Genomic DNA, 21,011 nt, shown 5'->3' on the forward strand with positions numbered 1-21,011 from the left:
TGTGAAAGCTATATCATTATACAATCATCTTCAAGAAACATGGCTACTGGAACACAGCTCTACATTTTCAGGCAGTTCCCTCCAGCCTCTCCATTACATCTTGACTAACAAGGTGATATCTATTTAATGCGTAAGAGTAACCTCCAGGATAACCTCTTGACACTGTTTGGAATTTCTCAGCCATTTACATTTTATTTCGTCTCATTTCGCCTTCCCCCTTTTGATCGAGAAGGTTTTCTCAATCCTTTGATGCTGAGTCTCAGCTTATTCTAGGATTTCTGTCCCATGTTGCCAGGAAGGTCCACACCCCAGGGAGTCATGTCCCACGTAGACAGGGGGAGGGTGGTGAGTTTGCTTGTTGTGTTGGCTGGAGAGAGAAGGCCCCTGTATTTTTGTTGGATTTATCTCCCATCCTCTGACATGTAAATACCTTACCAATAAGTCTAGAGTAGGTGCTACTTCTTGCTCACTAGGTCCAATCAACATGATATTACCAATATAATGGTCCAGTGTGATGTCTTATGGGAGGGAGAAACGTTCAAGTTCTTTGCTGACAAGATCATGACATAAGGCTGGAGAGTTGATATACCCCTGAGGTAAGAAAGTGAAAGTATATTGCTGACCTTGCCAGCTGAATGCAAACTGTTTCTGGTGGTCCATACTAACATCTGTTGAGCAAAAAGCATTTGCCAGATCAATAGCTGCATACCAGGTACCAGGGGTTGTATTGATTTGCTCAAGCAATGATACCACATCCAGAACAGCAGCTGTAATTGGAGTTACCCCCTAGTTGAGATTACAATAATCCACTGTCATCCTTCAAGACCCATCTGTTTCTGCACAGGCTAAAGAGGGGAGTTGAATGGGAATCACCACATCTTTGTCCTTCAAGTCCTTAAGAGTGGCAGTAATCTCTGCAATCCCACCAGGAATCTGGTATTGCTTCAGATTTATTATTTTGCTAGGTAGGGGCAGTTTTAGTGGCTTCCATTGGTTTTTCCTACCATTACAGCCCTCACTCCATGAGTTAGAGAGCCAATATAGGATTTCTACCAATTGCTCAGTATGTCTATTCCAATTATGCACTCTGGAACTGGGGAAATATTTCAGGGGCCCACCGGACCCACTGTGAGTTTGACCTGAGCTAAAACTCCATCGATCACCTGACCCCCCTAAGCCCCACTCTGACTGGAGGACCAGAGTGATGTTTTGGGTCCCATAGAATTAATGTCACTTCTGAACTGGTGCCTAATAATCCCCCAAATATGTGTCATTTCTTTCTCCCCAGTGCACAGTTACCCTGGTAAAAAGCCATTGATGTCTTTGGGGAAGGCTTAGAGGAAGATTAACAGTATAAATTTGTGGCAGTGTGACAGGGTTCTCCTCCAAAGGGACCTGGCCTCCCCTACATTCAAGGGGCTCTGGGTCTGTGAAATGTCTCAAGTATGCAAAATGATTAAGTGGTCATGCCTTTCTCTTTTTGTAATTCAAGTTAGACTTCTGTTCACTTGATCTAGAACTCTTTTGCTTATACAGCTCAAATAAGAATTTAGTAGACTGCCCATCTATTGTATTTCTAGGTACCCCATGACCTACTAGCCAATGCCACAAGTCTCTGCAGGTCAGATTCTTTTGACTCCTGCTTTCAGTCTGCTGTCCATTACGATAACCATGTCCACCTTGTCTTTGGCAAATAAGTGCTGCCACCTGGTTTCTGCCAACTTGAAATCCAATCATCCCTATTGTGTTTAAGGATTCCAGCTCAGTGACAGCAGTTCCCACTGATATCTGACCTACAGAGAATGGCAATTACAGAGCTCTTCTGGGATGTTGGAGCTAGTCTCACAAATTTATTTCTCATGGTTCTGGTAAAAGGTGTATTCTTCAGACATTCCTGGGATGTATGAGCAGGCTTTCCACGATAAATCCACTCTAACATTCCAATCTCTCTAATCCATTGGATCTCTTTACCTACATTATGCCAGGGCAGTTCTGGCATTTCAACCTCAGGTAATGTCAGCCTCCTTTTGAGCCATGTTTCAGCCAACCATCCAAACAAACTGTTAATGCCTTTTCTAACCCATCTAGCTATAACATTGAATGCAGAATTTCTGCTTAGTGGGCCTATATCAGTAAATTCATCTTGATACAGCTTTATATTCCTCCCACCATTATCCCACACCCTTAAAATCCATTGTCACACATATTCCCCTGATTCCTGTCTAATAAATTGGAAAACTAATGCAGTTCTTTTGGAATATAGTGGATATCCTCATAGGTGACACTTTGTACCTCACCTTTTGAGGCCTGTTGGGAATTTTGTCTAGTTATAGGTCTGGAAGAAATGAGGGGGCAGTGGGAGTAGGTCATGAAAAGAATTAGAAGTATTTTCTGAGCCAACTGCTTCCAGGGCATTCACTGGCAGTTTCATCTGGTGAAATGTGATTAAACACTATAGGGTTAATCCATTCAGGTGGAGGATGGGTGCCCAACTTCTCAGGGAAGGCTGAAGGTGAGGTGGTTATGTCCTCAGGGCAAACTATTACAAGGTTATTTAGAAAAGACTCAGCATGGCCTAGGGTTTCAATCTCTCCATCGACATCATTATCAAGCCGCAAGTCGCCATCTCAATTTTCAGGGTCCCACTCCTTTCCAATCAATGCCCTCACTTTAACAGCAGACACCATGCAAGATTGAGATTTCAGTTTACGTTGTAAAGTTGTGACTCTAACAATAAGATTCTGAGTCTGATTTTTGGAGATCTTAAGTCTACAGGACTTATAAGATTTATAAGTTACAGGAAATAAGATTTTCCTTCTCGGCACTCATAGAACATTTACATCTGTCATAAGGCATGTAAACTTCTCATTTGGAGCCTTCAGCTCATCCCTTTCCCTTATTAATGTATATAGCATACATAACAACAACCAGCTAACATCTCTATACCTCCTATTTCCCAAAAAACTCCATAAATGTGTCAAAAACATTATTTCCCAGAGCCTGACTTCATACAAACGAAGAACTAGAAGAATCCAATGGTGCTATTTTGACTGTCTCTTTTGCCACCTCACCCCATGGATTGGCAGTGTCATTCTGATTATGGGAAACAGAGTGCTTAATGCTTTTGAGTCCAGTCAGAGTAGAAAACCAATTGTAAAAACCCATTTTTAAGATTCTTTTTCTTAAGAACCACTCCTGGTACCAAGCTATATTAGCTAGGGTTCTGTAGAGAAACAGAATCAGCAGGAGATATCCATATAAACTTTATAAACTTTATAAAAGTGTCTCATATAACCATGGGAATGTAGAGCCCAAGGTCTGTAGGGCAGGCCACAGGTTGGTAACTCCAATGAAGGTCCCCAACAAACTCTCAGGAGAGGCTGGCTGGTAAACTATGGGAATGTAGAGCCCAAGGTCTGTAGGGCAGGCCACAAGCTGGTAACTCTGATGAAGTTCCTCAGTAAACTCTCAGGAGAAGTTGGCTGAACAGCCATCAGAATAGAAGAGTCCCAAATCCACAGGGTAGGCTGTGAAGCTGGCAACTCCAGTGTTCTGGATGAGCTCCACAGGAGAAGCTCACGGGCTGAAGCAAGAAGAGTGACTGTCTCTTTTGAATCCTCCTTAAAAGACTTCTTGTGATTAGATTAAGAATGCTCATTGCAGAAGACACTCCCCTTAGCTGATTACAAATGCAATCAGCAGTGGATGCAGCTTATGTAATCATGATTTAATTCTATGAAATGTCCTCATTGCAACAGGCAGGTTAGTGCTTGCCCAAAGAGACAACCATCAGCTGGCCAAGTTGACACATGGACCTGACCATGACACTCTCTAAGTTTTTGAAAAGAGAAACATTTGAACTTCTCATCTCCTTCACTCCATGTCCTTTGTTTCCAATTGTGAAGTCCCCAATTCTGAATGTGTCATAGAAGAAGGTGAGGATGCTCCAAGGGTCTCAAGCTGGAAACCTGACTTCTCTATCCAGGTGTCCCAAACTGTCCCCAAGCCCAGGGGAATGTCATGGAATCCTCTCCACTCCACTAGACAAGAAAAACAACTCCCCATCTGCATTCTATCTGCCACCATTGGTGAATCAATAACAGTGCCTGTTTTGTGGGGATTTAAGATGTTATGCACAAAGCACGTGGACCAGGTCAGCATCTTTATATTTAGCTGCTGTTTATCTTACTGAAGCCAAGCTGTATTGCCCTGATTTACTTATGAGGAAGGCCAACATCAGGAGCTCCCGGAATGATAAGCTGCAAGGAGAACGCCATTCCACACACCTGCCAGTTGGGTTTGGGTCCAGATTTCATTGATGGAGTCACTGGGCCGGTTGTAGATTTTGTCCAGCAATATTGGAGGGCGCTCGTCGAAGAAGTAAGAGCACAGGGCTGGAATGGAGGAGGTGGGGCCACCAAGATTGAACCTGGGGGAGGAAGTAGAGCCCAGCGTGGGGCAGAGGTCACATTTAGGCTGGATCTTTGTCCATGGAGTGCTCTGATTACAGCAGCTTCTGGTCGGTCACCATCTCCTTCCACATCACTCTTCAGGTTGGCGTTTCTCAAAGTGTTTCCAGAGTTCAAGTCTCTTGAAAACGAGAGCCTCTGCAGTCAAATAAGTTTAGAAACCACTGCCTACTGTATCTTCCCTCTCTGATCACATATAAAACATCTAAAGCTCTGACAAGTCCTGCAAACTTGACCGTGCCGATCAGTTTCCCCCACTGATTGACCAGGGAATTCTTCCCCGCCCCCACGCCTCCTGTGAGGGGAGCACGCATTGGGAAACACTGAGAACCCAGAAAATCCACTGGGTGCCTTTGTTTGGATCTCTGACGTGGACCCAGTGCAGAGGACTCAGGGTACGGAACTGCCCATAAGAAAGGATCTGAATTCTGGACCGTTTGAATTTGCCTCACTGTGTGACAATGAGTGGGGTGTCCCCCATCAAGGGGCCCTTGGATCCCATGTGCAAAAGGAGGAGTTCAGGGCTGGTGACACATTTAAGCCTCTTCCAGCCACTGTGTGATAATGCCAAGCTGAGTTTGGGGTTCTGTGTTTTGATAGCACAGAAACAGTGAGGGCATGGGAAGGAGACTGACATATGGCGGGAGTTGGCGGGTGCTGATGACCGGCCCAGAAGTGGCTCAGCCTAGGACAGGGCCCAGGAAATCCACACAGATGGGGGTCCTGGGACTACCCGTGTCCTCTGGGGCATCCTTCTTCAAGGGACTGTCCACGCCTGCCAATCAGAGCTGAGCCCCCACCCCCAGCCTTACCAGTCAGTTCCTGGTGACCTTGGCCTTGTCTTCTTCCCTCTAATAGGGCCTGGCTACCTGCTGCCCAGGCCTGTGCTAAGTTTTTTGCAGCCCTTGTTGTCAGCCTCTGGGGTATCCTGGAGAGTAGATTTTTTCTCTGTCTTTTCAATGACAAACTGAAAATGAAGTGACCCTCATGTGGGCGTGTAGCTGGGGAACGGAAGTCAGAATTTGAATCTGCATCGGACTCCAATCATGACTGTGGACTCCTCCTTCACTGTCTCTCCAGGGTCCACTGAAGGGCAGCTGGGCGGTGAGCTGTGCTGTGCTGATGGGAACAGCTGACCTCCAGGCCTGGCTATACCCTCAGTCACATGCAAGCAGAGATCACCCTGTGCCGTCCCACATAAGAAAGAACCTCAGTTGAAAGTTAGCTGCCTTTCCTCTGAAGAACTAACAAAATAAATCCCCTTTTATTAAAAGCCAATCCATCTCTGGTGTGTTGCATTCCAGCAGCTAGCAAACTAGAACAGATTTGGTACCAGAGAGTGGGGTGCTGCTGCAGTTTGCAAATACCAGATATGCTGGACCAGTTTTTTGGATGACAAAGGGGAAGATTTTGGAGGAACTATGAAGAGAATGATGGAGAAGTCCTGGAGTGCTTGAAGAGACTGTTGGTGTAAATGGAACCACTGTCAATCTGGACAAAGGGGGACACAAAAGGGACAAATTGGAGTTTGCAGAGTGAGAACCATGGAAGCTCGGGTCTGAAGCCAAGAAACCTCGGCCAGGAGAGTGGACCCACCTGTATACATGGAGAGGGTGAGTTTACCCTGAACAGTAAGGATGAGTCTCCCACCTTGTTGTAGTGGAAGAGTCATGCAGCCTCAGGCCTTGGAGAAGGTAGAGCATGCTCCTTGAGGGACTGGGGAGAGCCTGGCTGCCACCACATGGAGGGGTTGAGCATGTATCCCTACATGGCAGAGAAATGGCAGAGAGCCCAGGTGTGGTCCTGATGCCTGGAGAGAATGGAGCCAAGAAAAAGGTGGTCTCCTCGATGTCTCCCAAGGTTAATTCAGAAAGAGGCGGGCCACTGCGTAGACCCTTGGGAAGGGTGGGACTGCCACTTTCTACAGCTGAAGGACAATGACTTCCAGACTTTGAAATCCAATGGTCTTCGCCCTGCAGGTTTTCAGAACTGTTTGGGTCTTATGACCCCTGTGTTCCTTCCAATTTCTTCCTATGGAAATGAAAAACTGTATCCTGTGAATGTCCTCCTTTGCATATTGGCTCCAGATAACTTGTTTTGAGATTCATAGGTCCACAGCCAGAAGAGAATTTTTTGCACCTTAATATTGTTTAAGGTGATGTGTGTAATTGACAAGGGGTGGACATGTGGTAGTTAGATTCAGTTGTCAATTTGGCCAGCTGAAGGTAACTAGTTTAGTTGTTGTGGACATGAGCCTATGGTACGTGAGCCTCATCTGTTGCTCATTACATCTGCAGTCGGCTAAGAGGCGTGCCTGCTGTAATGAATGATGTTTGATTTAATTGGTGCTTAAAAGAGAGAGCTCAATGTAGCACAGCCCAAGCAGCTCAGCATTCCTCATCTCAGCACTCGCAGCTCAGCCCAGGCCCTTAGAGATGTGGAGAGGAATCACCCCCGGGAAAGTTGTTGGAACCCAGGGGCCTGGAGAGAAGACCAGCAGAGATCGTCCTGTGCCTTCCCACATAAGAAAGAACTTCATTGAAAGTTAGCTGCCTTTCCTCTGAAGAACTAACAAAATAAATCCCCTTTTATTAAAAACCAATCCATCTCTGTTGTGTTGCATTCTGGCAACTAGCAAACTAGGACACACACCAATGTAATAGTGGCATCTCATCAACAGCAAATTTTGACTCTACATCCTCACCTTCCCCCTTAAGTCTGGAAGATTTTTTTTGTATGCTGTATGGTGGGGGTCACATTTCATTATTTTTCCATCTGACTATCCCATTATTGCAGCATCATTTATTAATTTTTTTAGGAGAGGAAGTGAACAGGTCAGGAATCAAACCTGGGTCTCCCATATGGCAGGTGAGAATACTACCACTGAATTACTCTTGCATACCCTGCTCTGAAAGATCTTGATGAACAGTGCCATAGATCTTTTTTTTTTTTAACTTTTTTTTACTGTATAGTATAACATATACAAAGCAAAGAAATAAAAAAGAAATAGTTTTTAAAGCACTCTTCAAAAAGTGGTTACAGGACAGATCCCAGAGTTTGTCATGGGCTACCATACGATCCTCTCATATTTTTCCATCTTGCTGCTCCAGAATATAGGAGGCTAGCAGGCTTAAATACTTTTTATCATCCAATTGAGGTTTTTTTTCCTTCTATTTTTTTGAAGAATAACATATATACAAAAAAGCTATAAATTTCCAAGCACAGCACCACAATTAGTTGTAGAACATATTTCAGACTTTGACATGGGTTACAATCTCACAATTTTAGGTTGTTACTTCTAGCTGCTCTAAAATACTGGAGACTAAAAGAGAGATCAATTTAATAAATTAGCATTCATATTCATTTGTGAAGTCCTATCTTCTATATATAATTCCATCATCGCCTTTGATCTTTCCATACCTCTCTTTGGGGCTGTTTGGGCTATGGCAAGTCTAAATTTTTCATATTGGAAGGGTCTGTCACTAATATGGAGTAGGGAGATGGAATTACCTGATGTTCTGGAGAGGCGGGACTAGGTTTCAGGACTTATCTGGACCAGGGGCCCATCTGGAGGCTGTAGGTTTCTGAAAAGTTACTCTAGTACCTGGAAACCTTGTGAGTCTTATACATTGCCCTAAGTGTTCTTTAGGATTGGTTGGAATGGCCCTGGTTGGGGTTTGGCAGGTTATGATAGGTAGCAAGGTCTACCTGAAGCTTGTGTAAGAGCAACCTCCAGAGTAGCCTCTTAACTCTATTTGAACTCTCTTCACCACAGATACGTTATTAATTATACTTCTTTCCCCCTTTTTGGTCAGGATGGAATTGTTGATCCCATGGTGCCAGGTCTGGATTCATCCCTGGGAGTCCTCTCCCATATCACCAGGGAGACTTTCACCCCTGAATGTCATGTCCCATGTAGGGGGAAGGGCAATGATTTCACTTGCAGAGTTAGGCTTAGAGAGAATGAGGCCATATCTGAGCAACAACAGAGGTCCTCCAGAAGTAACTCTTAGGCATGCCTGTAGCTAGTCTCCGCTACCTACATAAGCTTCACAAGAGTAAGCCTCATGATCAAGCATGGCCTATTGATTTGGGTATCCCTAAAGTTTGACATAGTATCAGGGGATTCCCTGATGGTAAGGTTTAATAGTTCCATAGTCTTTATCCCCTCCTCAGGGGACTTTGCCAATACTTTTTGATTATCTGGTTAATATACGGTAGGATGTTTCCAGGCATTACAATAACCTATACAGGATTAAAGGACCTCTTTCTTATTCTGTGCCCCCTGTGTTTCAGTTGTTCAAATGAGCTATACAGATGGGTTGAATTAGATTATGAACTGCAGAAAATTTCAGTTCCAGATCAAATAAACTTTTCTTGCATTGGTCTCAAAGAGTATGTGTTGTTATAAAATAGAGACACTGCTTTCCTTACCTACCCCTGTATTTTGAATTACTTTAACACCAGCCTGTTCAACTTCATTCTTATCTTTAAATATCAGGTTATATATATAAAACAGCCTCTCAAAATCCAGAAATAATAATCACCACTCTGGACTTAATGTGTCTGCTATAAAAGCTTCAGTCTAGACTCCTATTTTCTCATAAGCATTTTCTAAAGGTGACCATACCATTGTTGATTTTTTTTGTTTCTGGGATAAAACCTTCTTGAACAAAAGGAGAAAGAGACAATTGAGGCAAAATAAAGTTTCAGAGGCTGAGAAATTTCAAAGTGTTAAGAGGTTATTCTGGTGGTTATTCTCATGCAGTATATAAATGTTTATGGTGTATTTGATTGGCTAGAGGAAAGTACCTGAAACTGTTGAACTGTATGTCAGAAGCCTTGATTCTTGAAGATGATTGTGTAATGATATAGCTTCTACAATGTGACCTTGTGAAAACCTTGTGTCTGATGCTCACTTTATCCAGGGTATGGACAGATAAGTAAAAAAAATAAGGACAATAAAAAATAATAGGGATGGTATAAGGGGCAAAAAGTTTTGGGGTAGATTGAAATACTAATGCTCAATGAGAGGGAGGGATAAGGAGTATAGGATATACAATTTTCTAAATTTTTTTCTGGACTGATACAAATGTTCTAAAAATGATCATGGTAATGAAAAGCTACTACGTGATGATATCATGAGTCATTGTATGCTATGGATGGACTGTATGGGTGTGGTGATGTCTCAGTTAAAACATGAAAACATAAAGTCTTTTATGTTTTATTCCTGTGGTTACACTGTCTATATCAAAAGTAAAATCATCGCAGGCATCTTTGGAGCAAGAATATTCATAACGGAGGATTAAGAAGTATTTGAAGGCAAGTTGCAATCCACTTTAATGTTTTAAAGTCGAGCGTCTGGAGCATGTCATCTAGGTGCTGATTTTTTATATAGATAGGGCGGTGAACAGCATCGGTCATGTCAAGACCTAGATTCGCCTCTGTATCTCTTTTTTGGTGAAATATTTGTTCAAGTCTTTGCCCATTTTATGCTTGGATTATTTTCTTATAGTTAAGTTTGGAGAATTCTTTTTATACAATTAACATGTTTCTATATATTTCTTTATATAGATACTTTGTTGTATATGTGATTTGAGAATATTTTCTCCTAGCCTGGCTTGATTTTTCATCCCCTTAACAGGGTCTTTTGCAGCACAAATATTTTTAATTTTAATGAATTCCAATTTATTTTTTCTTTCATGAACGTGCTTTTGGTAGCATGTCTAAGAACATTTCTCCTAGCCTTATGTCCTGAAGACATTCACCCATGTTTTATCTTTTCATCTTGCCTGGAGACTTCCTTCCTGAAGTCTATTGACCCCCATTCCAGAAGCAACCAGCTATTCTCTAAAGTTATTGCACAGATGTTTTTCGGGAGCATTACCCTTTAACATCACCCTGGGAATTTTCTCTCCTTATTTGGATGGAGCACTATCTCCATCCATCTTCCTGAGAAAAGGTGAAGCAAGGCATATTTTGGGGGGCATTTTGTATGTTTATAAAGTAATTTTAGACTACCTTCAAAGCTGATTGATAATTTGGCTACATATGGAATTATCCACTTTGGAAATACATTCTTCTCAAAACTTGAGTGCATTGTTAGCTTCCAATGGTGCTTTTGAAAAGTCCAGTGACATTATTATTCTCCATCCTTGGTACATGACTAGTTTTTATTTTCTTGGAGTTGTTAGAACTTTCTCTTCACCCTTTGTTTCTGAAGTTTTGTTACCATATGGTTTGCTGGGGGACTCTATTTAGAGGGCATTTTCAATCTGGAAAACTTTACTTCTGCTGTTTAACTTCTATTATAATTATCTATTTTTCTGACTACCCAGTTTGAAACTGTTGTGTACCCCAGAAAAGCCACGTTCTTTAATCTGGTTGAATATTGCTGTGTGGGATCTTTTTTGTTTTTCTTTTTGTTTTGGGATCTTTTTTATTAAGTTGTTTCCATGGAGATGTGACCTTTTGATGAAGTGGATTCCATGGAGATGTGTCTCTACCCATTCAAGGTGGAGTTGCTTACTGGAGTCCTTTAAGAGGGAACCATTTTGGAAAGAGCTAACAGAGTCAACAGAGCCAACACGAGACCAGATGCAGAAAGAAAATAGCCTGGGGGAAGCTGTTTGAAAAGAGAAGCCAAAGGACCAGCAGATGCCAGCTATATTCCTTCCCAGCTGACAGAGTATTCTGGATCCAACAGCCTTTCTTGAGTTAAGGTATCATTCTTTGGATGCCTTGCTTGGAAATTTTTGTAACCTTAGAACAGTAAGTTTGCAACTTAATAAATTCCCTTCTTCAAAGCCATTCCATTGCATTCTGGCAGCTTTAGCAAACCAAAACAGATTTTGGTACTGAAAAGTGGAGGGCTGCTGTGGTTTGCAAATACCAAACATATTTAAATGGCTTTTTAATGGATAAGGGGAAGATTCTGGAAAAGTTGTGAGAGTTTTAATTGAGAAGGCCTAGAATGCTTTGAACAGGCTGCTGGTAGAAATGTGGACTCTAAAGATACCTCTGATGAGACTTTAGAGAAAAATAATGAATGTGTTATTGCAAACTGGAAAGAAGGTGACCCTTGTGTTAAAATTGCAGGTAATTTGGTCAAACTGAGTACTGCTATTGGATGGACATTATAATTTATAGGCAATGACCCAGGATACTTAACTGAAGAAATTTCCAAACTAAATGTGGAAAATGTGGCCTGTCTGCTCCTTACAGCTTGGAGTGAATTGCAATAGGAAAGAGTTAAGTTGGGAACTGAACTTTTGGGGTACAAAGTAAACAGAAATTTTATGGTCTGGAAAATTCTGGACTTCCAAAAAGCAAGATCCCAGTGAATATTGCCCCACATAAGGATTTAACCAAACATGGAAGCAGCCAGCTATTATAGCACAAGCAAGGATTGAAGATGGAGTTATCCAGAAAGGATCTGTGGAAAGTCCTATTGTCTGGTGGCCATGATCCCTGCATACTGCATAGAAAACCAACAAGACTGTTATGGGATCTGTATAAATGAAACAACTGCCAGTCTGAACAAAAGGAGACATGAAAGGGATAAATTAAAGGAAAAATGACTTCAGAAGCTGAACCATGGAAGCTAAGGTCTGGAGCCAGGAAATCTTGAGCCAGGAAGTGGACTAACTCCTACATGTGGGGAGGGTAAGTTTGCCCTGAAAGCAGAGTGCAGGCCTTATGCTTAATTATCCAGGAAGATTTTTGGTGCCCCAGATCTCCGAAAGGGTGAAACACATAAACCGAGGATTGGTGAGAGCCTATTGCCCTTTTGTTCTGAGAGGGTCAAGTGTGTGCCCCAGAGATGGCAGAGAATCCAGTGTTGCCCTGATATTTGGAGAGGGTGTAGCCAAGTAAAATGTAGTCTCCCCAGTGAACCCCAGTGTTGCAACCCTCAGCATTTGGAGGGAACAGGGCTGTGAAATAAGCCCTTGGAAAGGGTAGGAATGCCACTGTATCAAGCTACAAGGATAAATGACTCCCAGACTTTGAATTCTAGTGGACTTTGCCCTTCAGGCCTTCAGAATTGTTTGGGTCGAGTGACCCCCATGTTCCTTCCAATTTCACCCTATAGAAATAGGAACATGTATCCTTTTTTTTTTTTTATCCTGGAGGTTCTTCTTTTTTTTTTTTTTTTAACTTTTTTTATTAATTAAAAAAAATTAACATGCAAAACATTAAGACATCATTCCATTCTACATATACAATCAGTAATTCTTAATATCATCATATAGTTGCATATTCATCATTTCTTAGAACATTTGCATCGATTTAGAAAAAGAAATAAAAAGACAACAGAAAAAGAAATAAAATGATAATAGAGGAAAAAAAAGATTATACATACCATACCCCTTACCCCTTGCTTTCATTTACCACTAGCATTTCAAACTAAATTTATTTTAACATTTGTTCCCCCTATTATTTATTTTTATTCCATATGTTCTACTCTTCTGTTGATATAGTAGCTAAAAGGAGCATCAGACACAAGGTTTTCACATTCACAGAGTCTCATTGTGAAAGCTATATCATTGTTCAATCATCACCAAGAAACATGGCTACTGGAACACAGCTCTACATTTTCAGGCAGTTCCCTCCAGCTTCTCCACTACATCTTGAACAACAAGGTGATATCTACTTAATGCATAAGAATAACCTCCAGGATAACCTCTCAACTCTGTTTGGAATCTCTCAGCCATTGACACTTAGTCTCATTTCACTCTTCCCCCTTTGGTCGACAAGGTTCTCTCAATCCCTTGATGTTAATTCTCAGCTCATTTATGATTTTTCTCAGTCCCTTGATGCTGAGTCTCAGCTCATTCCAGGATCTCTGTCCCACGTTGCCAGGAAGGTCCATACCCCTGGGAGTCATGTCCCACGCAGAGAGGGGGTTGTGGTGAGACTGCTCATCATGTTGGCTGGAGAGAGAGGCCACATCTGAGCAACAAAAGAGGCTCTCTTGGGGGTGACTCTTAGGCTTAAATTTTAAGTAAACTTGACCTATCCTTTGTTGGGTTAAGTTTCATATGAACAAACCCCAAGACTGGGGGCCCAGCCTATAGCTTTGGTTGTCCACACTACTTGTGAGAATATCAAGAATTCAACTTGGGGAAGTTGAATTTCTCCCCACTCTCACCATTCCCCAAAGGGGGCTTGCAAATACTTTTCCAGTCACTGATCAAATCACTCTGGAATTCATCAGGGCATCACTCTGGACAAACCAACAAAATCTCATGTCCTACCTGAGATTCCAAGTACTTATGACATTCAATCAAACTATCTACATGAGTTACATTAGGAAATGCTCTAGTCAAAATATAAATTTTGTAATAAATAAACACTTTTTGCTTTAGTCTCACACATAAGGTGACATTTTAAAGTATTATCATCTATTTTCAGCACCCTGCAATAATGACATTCCTTTGTTCTTCCTCATGCAAAAACATTTTTAAAATTTGTACATTGTACATTTCACTATTATTATACACTCTAGGCATTCCTAGATTATACCATCTCGATCTTTACTATCTATCTTTCTTTCTGATTTCATTTATGTCCCCAGCCCTCCTCCCTCTATCATTTTCACATGCAGCTTCATTCAGTGTTTTAACGTAATTACATTACAGTTAGGTAGTATTGTGCTGTCCATTTCTGAGTTTTTATATTCAGTCCTGTTGCACAATTTGTATCCCTTCAGCTCCAATTACCCAATATCTCACCCTATTTCTATCTCAACATGTATCCTTTGACTGTTCCTCCTTTGTATATTGGCAGCAAATAACTTGTTCAGAGTTTTACAGATCCAGAACCAGAGAACTTTCCCATAGGACAGACCCTGTCTGAAGGTGACTTTCATGAGATTTTGTATTATTTGACTTTTTATTTTATTTGTATTGTTACTGAAATGGTTTTAAGGCTTTGTGACATTGTAATGGAATTAATGTATTTTGTATATGGAAAGAACATGTCTTTTCCTTAGGGTCCAGAGGGTGGAATGTGCTGGTTTGAAACTTTTGTTGTACCCCAGAAAAGCCATTTTCTTTAGTCATGATTCAATACTGCTGAGTGGGATCATTTTTATTAAGTTGTTTCCATGAAGATGTGACCCACCCAATTGTGGGGGGGGGCCTTTTGACTAGGTGGCTTCCACGGAGATGGGTCTCCACCCATTCAAGGTGGGGTTGCTTACTGGAGTCCTTTAAGAGGGAACCATTTTGGAAAGAGCTGACAGAAGTGATACAGCAAACACAAAACACAGACATTTGTAGATGCAAAAAGAAAATGGCCCAGGGGAAGCTGTTTGAAAGGGAAGCCAAAGGACCAGCAGATGCCAGCCAAGTAAGTGCCTTCCCAGCTGTCAGAGCTGTTCCAGACCCATAGGCCTTTTTTGAGTCAAGGTATCTTTCTTAGGATGTCTTAGCTTGGAAATTCTTATAGCCTTAGAACTGAATTTATTAAGTTCTAATAAATAAATTTCTTTTTAAAAACCCATTCCATTTCTGGTATATGGCATTCCAGCAGCTTTAGTGAACCAAAACACCATCTAAGACTTGTCTAATTTACTTATATCCTCGGCTTTATTCTAAGAATCCCAAGTATACTAAATTACTATATTGTTTTTGTTCCTGAACAATAAGATCTAGAACAGTTCAAAAAACTTTTCAGAGTGATTAAAATATTCAAAGCTATAAATAAGGAATAAAATCTATAAAACCAGAAGAGGGTAACATAGAGGGGAAAACATGTAGCTCAAGAAGATCCAAATAGAAGCTGACATACAACCACATATACATACAGAACCCATCCTTCCTCCCACCCATACTTTATGCACACACACATGCACACACACACATGCACATACACACACATGCGCACACACACATACATGCGCACACACATACATGCGTGCGCACACATACATGCACGCACACACGCGCACACACATACATACACACACACATGCACACACGCGCACACACACATGCGCGCGCACACATACATGCACACACACATGCGCACAGACATACATGCGCACACACATACATGCACACACATGCACACACGCGCGCGCACACACACATGCACACACGCATGCACGCACACACATGCACACACATGCACACATACATGCACACACATACATGCGCGCACACAGATACATGCACACACACATGCACGCGCACACATACACGCGCACACACATGCACACACACACATACATGCGCACACACATACATGCGCACACACACATGCACACACACACATGCACACACACATGCGCACACACACACATGCGCACACACACACATACATGCACACACACGCGCACACACACATACATGCACACACACACACACATGCACACACACACATACATGCGCACACACACATTCAGGTACCTGAATACACTCAACAGGTAGGAAAACAGATAAGTTATGCCTGTGAATCAAGAGATATTTATCAAATTGTGAGATCTCAAGAGATCACCTAGAAGATACTATGGAGAGATAGTTGATGAATATGAAAGTTATGAAATACGAAAGATATGTAGAAGGTCTAACATATATCTAAAGAATTTCTGGGACAGGTTGGAGAGAATCAAGAAGAGATACTATTGAAAAATATATTAGAGAATTTCCAGCACAGAAAACAAGAGTCCTAGAGCAGTCAAATAAAATCGAAACCATAGCATTCACACATTAATACAACTGCAGGATATTAAGGATAATTAAAAATATTAAAACTTACTAGTCCAGATGATCTGCCAAAGAACAACAGTGAATCTGACAGCAGAGTTCTGAATTGGAATAAGTAGATCCCAAAAGAAATGGAATATTTAAAACATTCTACAAGAAAATAATTAAGAAAACAATTATTAACTTGTATTTTATTCTGGGAAGACAAAGACAATGTTGGAAGCTGCATAGAGCCTACCTCCCAACACTTCCACCTCAACTGATGCAAAACAGCAAGAAGAGGAAAGTAAATTTGACACAAGGCCACCCCTCAGCATAACTTGAAAACCAAGAATTTGAAGTTGGTCTTCAAATATCCATATCCATAACTATGGATAAAAGAAGAAAAATCACCAAATCCAAACAGTATGTAATACCTTAAGCTCCTACCTCAACCTTAATTCTTTTCATAATAATTTTGAATAAAAGAGAAAAATTATGAAATCCCAGTGGGTACTCTCTCAAGCTCTTACCTCACCTCAACCCCTTTCAATAGCAATCAAAGTCATGTGGAGGGAGACTGGAGTCAGCAGAAAATGGAAGCTAGGAGTGGAGGCTAATTAACTAAACTACTGTGAGAAAGACCAAGTCCATCCTTAATCTGAGACTACTATAAAAGTGCACAGGCAAATCCAGGCACATACTATAGAAAGTCTTCAAAATACAAGTGATTGAGAGGGACAGGAACATTTCAAAAGTGCACTTTTTGAGACATTTATCTTCTGAGGAAGAGAAAAGGCAAAGGGAAAGGAGAAGTAGCCTTTGGAAATCGGACGGGAAAATTTTAGGGTCCTGCAAGATAAAAGAGAAGCACAAAGTTAGGACCCAAAGCCATGAAAACAACAACAAAAAAACTCATCAAATACCTAAACTTTGCTGCTTTGACAGCAGAGGGTGCCATTAAACACGGAATGTTGTAAAACACCCCAACGCCACAAAAGTGAACATGAGAATTTTATGATCATACAGAACTATTGAAGAAAATCAGGAAACAATTTTTCACATATATCAACTTAGGAAAATTCCCTGCCATCCCCTTCAAAAACAATCATGTAGCAAAAGAGAACTGTAAGTCAACACTCCAAACAGAAATATATTCAAACAAGGATTTGAGGATATGAAAAATTATGCTGAATCTGAAATTCAAAAACCAAAGCCAGAAATGGATAAAAGGAAGCAGAAATGAAAAGGAGTTGATGGACTCAGAAAAGAAGTGGAAGGAAAAGACAAAGTTATTTTAGATATAAAGAATACACTACAAGGTGCTCAAGAACAAACGGATCCAAAGGAAAATATGAGAGACATTAAAGAAAACCTGAAAAACCAAGAAAATTAAATGACATTGAAGAGTAAAAAGAGTCAGAAAGTAACGGGAAAGGAAGATGGGCAAATAAGGAATAATAGTCATATTTGCAGGGTTCTTGAGCAAGAAAAACTGAAATAAATGGAATAGAGGTAATATTTAAAACTGTAATCCAAAAAATTTTCATATTTGGAAAAAAGATATAAATTTACATATTCAAACATTGCCTTTTCACTGGTTATCTGGTAAAATAAATCCATAAAACTACCTCTGAGACACACCCTGGCAAAACTACTAGATTTGAAAGCTAAAGATAAAATCTTCAAGGTTTCAAGGCAAAAATATCAAAAGAAATTCAACTGGCATCAGACTTCAAAGCAAACATAAAGCAAGGCAGCAATGGAGCAGCATTGAAAAAAAAACTAAACGAAGGAGCATGTGAACCAAGGGTTTTATATCTAGCCAAGGGGAGAAAACTGGCCTTTAACAAGAGAAGAGGACAACTTCTGCAGGCTGAAGGGCTCAGGAGAATGTTAGGATTCAAGATTTTTAGAGCAGCAACCCAGCTGGTCCTTTTCCAAGCCTCAATATCCCACTAATCAGGGCTCTGATATTGACATAAAACTACCAATAACAATGAAGGGTCTGAGATTTTACCTTACTTAAAGCTAGCAAGTTAGCCTTCTACAGTTTCATTGGATGTCAAATGTTAGGGCTATAGAATGATAATTCCAAGAAAAATGAACTTAGGGAATTCTAAACACAGCAGTCTTTCTTTAGGGAGCTGGTAGATGTGCTACCAGCTCCCTAAAGAGATGACCGGTAAAACTTCAGGAAAAATACTGTTGGTAAGCAGTAAAAATGTATGCTTCAGACTAAACAAAGGGTGGGGGTGGGAGAAAAATGTATAAATACTGCATGTTTTCACAAAGTAGAAACAGTGTAGCTAAAATCAGAAAGAGAAAGGAGAGGGTAAAAGCAAAACAGAATAAGCTCATTGTGGTACAGACAATAAGAGGGACTGACGGATACTGGAGGTACATACAGCTTCAAAGCACAATATACAGGTGATTTATCCTCTTTAACTCACTCTGTGGGAATTAGGGTTTGGGAAACGGACGCAAAATAAAAAACTGTTGCTGGCCAGGTTTATCTCTCATAATGGAATCTCCTTGTTTTCTGCTAGCATCCAATGAAACTGTAGAAGGCTAACTTGCTAGCTTTAAGTAAGGTAAAATCTCAGACCCTTCATTGTTATTGGTAGTTTTATGTCAATATCAGAGCCCTGATTAGCGGGATATTGAGGCTTGGAAAAGGACCAGCTGGGTTGATGCTCTAAAAATCTTGAATCCTAACATTCTCCTGAGCCCTTCAGCCTGCAGAAGTTGTCCTCTTCTCTTGTTAAAGGCCGGTTTTCTCCCCTTGTTTGAAGACAATACAGAGCTGCTACCTCGAAAGGAGCATGTACCTCCATTAGGGTCTATCCCATCGCCTTTCCTAGTCACAAGGTCAATTAATTCAGTCAAGACTCAACTAAATTTGGGGGAAGTGTTGCCTGGTAAGAAATCAAAGGGACCAAGTCCCAAAGAAGTTGCAAGACTTCACCAGCATGATTGGTAGAAACTGGGTGAGTTTATATGGGACTGAATCTTGAGTGTGCTGGATCAAATTGAGGAGGGGCAGAACATAAAATTGGATAAGGCACTTTGGTAATGTGAGAACATTCCTCCATGATATAGGATTTACTGTCCTGGAAGATGGTGTTAAAATGTTGTTTAGAGGCCCTTAGAAACTTGGAGAAAGCATTGGCTCACCCCAAGGGAAGATTCAATGTAAATTTTATGAAACCTAAACACAGATTAAGTTTTGTGCTGGTTTGAATTTGTGGACTCTGGAAAAGCCATGTCCTTTAATCCTCATTCAGTATTGCTGGGTCGGAGTTTTTTAATTGTTCCCACGGAGAGGGGACTCATCTAATTGTGGGTATTAACTTTTGATTAGAGGGAGATATGACTCCATCTATTCCAGGTGGGCCTTGACTGGAATTCTTTAAAAGAGGAAACATTTTGGAAAGAGCCCCTTTTGAGCCATGGCAGAACCCACACAGCCAGAGACCTTTGGAGACGAAGAAGGAAAATGCCTCTGGGAGAGCTTCACGAAACAAGAAGCCTGGAGAGACAGCTAGCAGACGTCACTATGTTCATTATGTGCCTTTCCAGCTGAGAGAGAAACCCTGAACTTCACCCACCTTTCTTGAGTGAAGGTAACCTCTTGTTGGTGCCTTAATTTGGACATTTCTATAGACTTGATTTAATTTGGACAATTTCACAGCCTTAGAACTGTAAACTTGCAACTTAATAAATCCCCCCCTTTAAAAGCCATTCCATTCTTTGGTTTCCCTTCAGATTGCATAAATCTTTTGCCTTTTACTAAAGATTTCTGTGGAGAGAAACAACTCTGAGTCTTAAACCAATTTTTTGAGGCCTTGTCTAGGCAAGGCTAATAAAACAGTAAAAAAGCAAAAAAAAAAAAAAGCTATTCCATTTCTGGTATATTGCATTCTGGCAGCTAGCAAACTAGAACAAGTGTTTTCAGCGAAAGCTTAGCACCTGAATTGAAAGGTTCCATAAATGAAAAATACACACTGAGTTTCAGAGAGATATAGTACAAAAAAAAGGAATGTATAATGTCTCACTAATAATTTTACATCAATTACATGCTGAAATGATATTTTAGATATATTGGCTTAAAATAAAAATGTAATTATTAAATTAATTTCAACTGCCTTCCCCCCCCCCCCCATTTTGTATGCTGTATGGCAGGAGTCACATTTCATTCTTTTTCCATGTGAGTATCCCATTATTGCAGCACCATTTGTTGAATTTCTGTTGTTTGTTTTCAGGAACTGTATAGGCTGGGAGTCGAACCCGGGTCTCCTGCATGCAGGTGAGAATTCTACCACTGAACTACCCTTGCACCCTACCCTGCTCCCCCTTTAAATGGGGCTTGCACTGTTATTCTGCTGTGATTGCATTGTTTCTGTCTTGCCAGACCCCTGGGCCATGGCTTTACTGTCTCTTGTGCCCTCTCCCAGCTCCCACCAGCAGCCTCTGTGAGGTGTAGTAGGTACCAACAAGGGACCAGCCCAGTCTCCTCATCTTATCCGAACTGTTCAGTCTTCCTGTCCACACATGTCCCACCTTCCCATTTGAAATCTTGGTGGGAGCAGGAATAGGGTTCAGATAAGGTGCTCGTGTTCTAGGCAGAGAAGGGGCATGGTGGAAGGGGAGAGCAGGGGAGAGAAAGGGGGTCTGAATTCTTCCTTGATGACTGAGAGTTCAGTTGAGCCAGTCCCCACCCAGCTGCCCTCTCAGGTTTTACATTTCAGTCAAGAGTACATGGAAGGAAAGGAAATGAAGGGTGAAATAGCTCTACACAGACAGTAACTTCCCTACCAGGGTTTCATCGCCCTCATTGTTAACTTTTGTT

The 21,011-nt window shown here is 41.2% G+C and overlaps 1 non-coding gene across 1 annotated transcript; it reads left to right on the forward strand.

Moving 5' to 3' along the window:
* Positions 1-19,907: 19,907 nt before the first annotated feature.
* LOC143654703 (U5 spliceosomal RNA) lies at positions 19,908-20,023 on the forward strand. The gene has a single exon (XR_013161896.1). It is a non-coding gene; the product is annotated as a U5 spliceosomal RNA (small nuclear RNA).
* Positions 20,024-21,011: the final 988 nt, after the last annotated feature.

The sequence above is a fragment of the Tamandua tetradactyla genome, chromosome 13 (genome assembly GCF_023851605.1).
Source record: "Tamandua tetradactyla isolate mTamTet1 chromosome 13, mTamTet1.pri, whole genome shotgun sequence".
Lineage (NCBI taxonomy): Eukaryota > Metazoa > Chordata > Mammalia > Pilosa > Myrmecophagidae > Tamandua > Tamandua tetradactyla.